Source organism: Montipora capricornis, chromosome 7, assembly GCF_036669925.1.
Source record: "Montipora capricornis isolate CH-2021 chromosome 7, ASM3666992v2, whole genome shotgun sequence".
Classification (NCBI taxonomy): Eukaryota; Metazoa; Cnidaria; class Anthozoa; order Scleractinia; family Acroporidae; genus Montipora; species Montipora capricornis.
Window position 1 is genome coordinate 41,509,042 of NC_090889.1, and position 6,946 is coordinate 41,515,987.

A 6,946-nucleotide genomic window follows, 5' to 3' on the forward strand; every position below is an offset into this window, starting at 1 on the left:
ACTTGCGCGTATTTTGCGCAAAAATCCGTCATCTTGCACGCATTTTACGCGCGTGTAGGTGCTGCTATTCCTGTGGCCAGTACTGTATGATATTTAACAATTAGACAGGGCTACGGGTCAATAGCCCATGAGGCGAAGCCAACTATTCACCCAACTAGTCAGACAGAAAAGGCAATAATATAAAGTTAGCAAATGCAAGTTGAAGAAATATGTATTTGGGAATAAAATGAAAGAAAGCGTCACGCTTTTCGCACTCGAGGACTATTACTAATAGTCCTCTAGTAGCGTAGCCAATTAAAATGCAGGATTTGCATTAGTCCACTACATGTAGTTGGGTGATGCTAATCATACATATTCTCCCATATTGTGTACATATTATTATCATTTATTGTAATTTTTATCATCATTATATCATGATCATGATTGTTAGTATTATTATGATGATGATGATGGTGATGATGATTATTATTATTATTATCATCATGTGTTTCCATCCACAGTGTACAATCACTGATGAATCCCTGTCTGAATGCAACAAGCAGTCTCAGCACTCCAGAACTCTTCTTACATGTAGGATTCTTACCAATCCTAGCAAGAATGTCTTCCGCACCATGCCCAAAGCCCACATTAATCATCTTCATGTAGCCCTCAAAATTCTCTGTAATTCTCTGAGTGACAGTCACTTTCTTCATTTTCCACAAGCCCTTCACCTTCCTTGCAAGGCCTCGATACTCATTGGCAGTGTCTGATCTAGGATTTCACTTTTGGGGGACATTCTGTCCCAGTCAACAATTTTCTAGGGGACATTTCAGTTTTTTGGGGGACACACTGTTTTTTGCTTAGACATGTGAGAAATAAAAAGGTCAAGTCAGCAGAAATGAGTTATGAGTAGTACATGACTGTAAAACTCTTCTTAAATGCAGGAAGGGAATCTCTACGTCTTAATTCCCACATTCTCTTGCAGTTTCGTTATCAATACTTCTTAATGATAGAGTTCACACACATGTCTTTAAAAAACAGAAACAAGAGACTAATCTATAGGATCAAGTGGTTTTCTTGAAAATTCTCCTTTCCTTTTTTCCTCTCCATAAAAGGACAGCTTTGTTAAAGTCATAATTCTCAACTGAAGGTCCCTCAATACTAATTGTCATAAGATTATCTACTGTTTCTGCCTCCATCCTATTTCCGTTTGCGGTCTGTGTTCTTCTCTTTTGTTTTCTTGACCAAAGAATGCTAATATTCTTTTCTGCTTTGACATGACAATAATAAAGCAGAACGACTAAAAAAACAACCGAAATAACACGTTGCGTTTCATCGATCAAGCGTGAAAAGTAAGGGGTTCGCAATGAGCACGTGCATTTTAATAAATTGACCCCCCTATATGGATAATTCTACTTGTTCCCAGGAATCTCAACTCAGTCTCATTTTTCGTAAAATGCACATTGTTTTATAGTGCCAATTCGATGAAACTTAAAATCACAAAGTGTTTTCCAAAAACTTAGGAAGCGAAGAGAAATTGCAAGTCAGTAGCTGCAGATGTTTGCTGTGCCAAAATGGCCCACAAGACAAATATTTGGGGGCCATCTTCTATCGAACTGCGCCAATCCCGCAATGGCACGCTCTAGATCAGACAGTGCATTGGTTTTTTCTTCCTCTTTCAGCAGGATGCGACTATCTCCTGGGCAAGCAACGTCAATTCTCTGACACACTCTCTTCTTCTTATCGACCACTACAATATCTGGTCTGTTGCAAGGGAGCCAAAATCCCAAAATAATGATCTTTGCGTTCTCATTCTCAACAACTGGTTCCGGGCTATGCTTGTACCACTTTTCTCCACACTCTATGTTGACCTGTTTGCAGAGACCCCAATGTATTGCTTTTGCAACATTATCATGTTGTCGCTTGTATTCCGACTGTGCTAAATTTGGAACATTCACTCAAGATGGCTGACAGTTTCATCACTAATCTTCTTTGCATAATTTGCAAAGTGAATCCTCTTGTGTCTTGTCAATTTTGGCCTTAATCACCTTTGTTCTCAGAGATTGACTCTGTGCTGCCATTAGAGGACCTTTGGTCTGCCTCTTTAGCTGGTACTTCTGAAGCCACTTCGAACTTTTCTCACTCGCTGTTTCTTTCATCTCTCTCAGAAAATGTCCATGGAGCTTCTTCTCTGTCACCTCCTTGATCCGTTCTTCTGTCTACCTCTTCTTAAACTCATCACAACTTTCCTTCGCGGTATTCATTCTTCATTCCTTTCCATGCTGTGGACAGCAGCCTCTCTCCACTCCCAGCTACATAGCTTGTGAGCCCTATTGTTGCTTGGTCCACACAGTCTTCTGTTGACACAAGTCATCTATAATAATTACATACCACCTCTTTTTCTTGGCAGCTATAATCGCACTATGCTATCCCTTGGATGGAGCGCCCCATGCGTAGTTAGTGTTTTCCGTGTTCTTTTGTCCAATGATCTCAACTCTTCTCGGGTCCATTCAATAAAACTTGCTGAGTACATGTACCTTAGGAGAGAGACAGCCCATGACATTGATGCCGCCCAGCTTTGATTGTAACAGCTTACGCTCTCTTCTAAAGTATTCTTTCATTAGGCTGATCTTCATTTATTTTTGCTGGACCTCATCTGCCTCCAGGAAACCCAAGTATTTATAACTGGCTCCCTCTTCCAGATTCTTGATCTGGCTTGCCATCTGGCAATTTAATTCCCTCGGATTTGACAATCTTTCCTCTACATGTATGTACTACCAACTTTGCACTTTTTGTCACCCCAAAGTCCATCTCTATTATCCGCACTGAACGCTCGGACAGGATTCACCAGGATTCCAAACCTGTTTTAGACTTTGCATACAGCTTAAGATCATTCATGTAAAGTAGATGATTCACTTGTTTGCCTTTGAGGTAATATCTGTACTTGGTCTTCCCTAGCAGTAGTCTTAACGGTATCATCGAGGCCACAAACAACAGAGGTGATAGGGAATCTCCTTGGAATATACCCTTCTTGATCTCAATTTCACCCCTCATTGTTGAGGAAGAATACAGCTTGATCCTCCATTTCTCCATACTGTTGGAAAGAAGCCTCTTCACGACGTTATCTGCTATCCCAAACATGTCTAGACATTCCTTTATCTAAGAGTGTGGTAGCATGTCGTACACCTTTTGATAGTCGATCCAAGCCATAAAAAGGTTCTTCTTGCCAGCTAGCATTCTGCATAATTATCTTGTCTATAAACAGGAGATTGTGGGTCCCTCTAGATCTTTTGCGGGCTCCTTTTTGCTCCTCAGGTAAAAGCTTCCAGTCATCTAGGTACCAGTAGGCATCTTCAGCTATAATGCCAGTTAGTAATTTCCACATCAATGGAGGACGTGATGAGCCTGAAGTTGTGAGCTACACTACCCAAACTTACTTCCTTGATGAACAGAGAGTTCTTCCATTGGTCATCCATAAGGGCACTTTTCCTGCCTCCAAACAAGGGTTGAGTTGTTCAACCAATCTGTCATGAACGCTTTTAAAGTTCTTCAGCAGAATCCCTGGACCAAGTCAGGGTTGGGAGATTTCCAATTAGGAACCTTCTTAAGAATCATCCTAAGCTTGTCCATATTGATTGCTATATCCTCCTGGCAGTCCTTATCTCCTCACTCCTCAAATCCTTCATTTCGCATTATTCTTGTGCACACTTAAGTGTCACTCCAAATTCTATTCCAGAACTCTCTCCACTCTTCTGGATTGGGATGTACTTGTTTTTAATCTGCTTCATTGTCGAGCTCATAATAGAAACTAATTAAAATTGTTATTATTATTATTACAATTATAATAATGATTATTATTTTAAATAGGACACCTTACAAGCCTCGATCCTTACACAGTTCAGCTAAATTTTGAACCTGCGGGAAGACCAGGCACAGAAGACTATTACTACCTCAATTTCAAAGACAATGTTTGTGTTGTGTGTGGAAGTGATGAAAGTTATATGAGGAAATATGTTGTTCCTCATGATTACCGCCGTCACTTTACACTTGTGATGAAAGATCATCGCTGGCATGATATTCTATTGACATGTCCAAAGTGTCACTGCCTGGCTAATCACCATGATGACCAACTCAGAAAGGAACTGGCGATCAAGTATAATGCACCACTGGGTAAGTTCATATTCTACAATTAATGTAGTATATGGTTACTATGCATGCTCTGTAATGAAGCTCCTGCGCAGAAATTATTTTGGCTTGTCACACAATCTTTTCTCCTCAACAAGCAAGATTTGTTGGAGAGGAAAGGTTGCTACTGTTGGTCTGCTTAAGTTTTTCTGTTTGATTAAAATTAGCTGCTGGGCACATGAGTCATTAAGTATTTGTTAAAGCTTTATTTGGCGAGTTCCAACATTGACATCCACTGTTCGGTAAAGAAGGTATTTTAAGTTCAAGCTGCTTGTGTGCTCAACTGAGTGCATTTAGATGTGCCAGTTCAATCATTGGGAGTTTCATAATGTTAATTACAAACAAATGTCCTTGTTCCCTTGAATTTCCAAAGGCAGGACATCTTTTGAAAACATTTGAGTCCGTGGAAGAGTAGTTGCCACAAATCTGAGATGACTAAGCAGATGAGGCAAAATACTGGTCCGACATGTATCTAGAAAATGTGTAAAATATGTTGGAGTTGCGCACACTTCGAAGCCTTTGCCCATTGCCCATTTTTAACTGGAAAATGACAAATAATTAAGCCATTTCAGAGTTATTGGAGGGGAGCTGGCTGTCACTCCTATGGTTCCGTCCGTCAGATCGTGTTGATTTTTTTTATGTTAGTCCCCTGACTTGTGCATAGTGCGTGTACAAGTACATTAGGGTTTTGTGAGGCACTAATGGAGGACAGTCAAGTCAGTCATGGAGCCGGGTGAGAAACCGTCTTATGGTACATAACTTTTGCTTGTTACTAGACCATACTAAAATACTAGGCCACCAAAAGAGTATCATAGGTGTAAATACTCTCGATCTAACTTCCTTTCAATCAAGAGACTATCTACTATTTTCAGGGTTATTTTCAGTTTTTAGCAGTAGAATCAAACACAATAAAATTATGCCTTTTTGAGTTGTACAATGGAAAACTAATAGACTATATAGGAGGTAGTATACGGAAAATGAATGTGCAATTCTCAAGAGCGGCAAAAAATTACCATAGTGACGAAAAAAGAAATTATAACCGAATGTCATCTACTATCACCTTATTAATTATTTTTGATGGACCGAGGGGGTAAAATAAAGAAATTAATGTCAGTTTTTCATGCATCTGTCCTGTTATTGATCATGAATTTGGTCATAACATTGTCAAAGTAGCTGTGGATCCACGAGGCGATAGCCGATTGGATCCGCAGACTACTTTGACAATGTTGTGACAAAATTCATTGTCAATAAGAGGGCAGACGCTTGAAAAACTGACATCAATTTGTTTTGTACAAATTCTTTCCTTTTTTTATTAATTATAATTTAGCATAAATACACACTCAGGTGATTATACAAAAACGCGCGCTATCATTGGCTCGCTATCTTGGATTATCAGCTGATAATCACCTCGACGGACAAAATGGCTGCCAGTAGTCGTTTTGCCACTGTAAGTGAAGATGATTTTAGCGTTGAAATATTTTTTTTTTCTCTTTTTTGAAATAATCACCTGTGTATTTATACTAAAACAATTATTCGCCATAGGCTCAGTAATTATCGCTGAATATTCACCGATAATCACTTCGCCTTCGGCGAATAATTGTTAAATAAACTGTGTGTAAATGCTTTGGGTAGTGTGAATAAAGAATTAGAATTAGAATTTGAATTACAAATTGTTGCTATAATTGCATCTGTGCCATTTTGCCGTCACAGTTTTCGTACACCATAGGTCCACTTCCTGTGTGTGCTACCTAACCTACTACAGTACTATTAAAGAGTAACTTAATACTCATCTTTGTAACAGCCCCACACTCTTATTGTTGAATAATATTGCCATTGACCAATGAATAAGTGCGAACCACCTAGTTTCCAAGGTCTCTTCTCCTTCTCTTGGGAAAGGGGAGAGGATAGACCCTGGGAACGAGGCTCAACATTTTCACCTTTCGTACTACGAAAACCACCGTTCTGTGGAATGAGTCCAAATTATTGAGTGACTGCCCGCCCACTTCAGTTAAACCTTTGATGAAATTCCTTTCCGACGGTGTGCTTTCGCCGTCAAGGTGTACCGGAACACAACAATGGAATATGTTTTCAAAATCATGAATCCCAGGGGGAAATGGATAAAATTGTTCTTGTCCAGCAAAGAGGTTGCAACTGCAACCACGGACTAGCTGTTACTTCGAGTGTACGTTTTGTTCCCTGGCCTAAAAGGTAGCGTCGAACACAACACCTCTCATGCAAGAATTTAAACTATTTACAAGCAAAAGTGGGCGGGGCAGTGACTCAGTAAGTCGGCCCCATTCCACAGATCGGTGGTATTCGTAACAATTAATTATCCGAGTTCAGTGACTCATAGCCACTTTGATTTTTCATTTTCTTTACAGGAAATGCTGCTGTGTCTCGACTTGTGGAAGATGCAGTTCTAAGGAAAGTGAAGTCAGCTGCAAAAGCTTTAAATTATGCCGGTAACAAAATACCAGAGGACAGACGCCAGGAACTGTCAATAATTGTGCAGAAGTACTTCAATGCACCCGTTTTAACTCAAGAAGTCATCATGCAGGCTGCAACGATGGAAACCCGTAAGGAAAATGCTAATTTTGTGTCACATGGACGTGAAGTGGTGAAAAGAGTTCGTGAAGAAGGAAAACTACTGGAATTTGAAAAGATGTGGAGAAAGCACTTTGTTGATACCATGCACGCAAAGTACCTCCCACCTTTATGGTCGGTGGATCATCGTCACCAAGCTTTGAAAGAAAAATTGGGTGTCGGTAATGACTCTTTGTAA

The 6,946-nt window shown here is 39.8% G+C and overlaps 1 pseudogene; it reads left to right on the forward strand.

The window, feature by feature from the left end:
* The window catches only part of LOC138055986 (exonuclease 3'-5' domain-containing protein 2-like), a 26,055-nt pseudogene extending 19,109 nt beyond the window's left edge, over nt 1–6,946 (forward strand).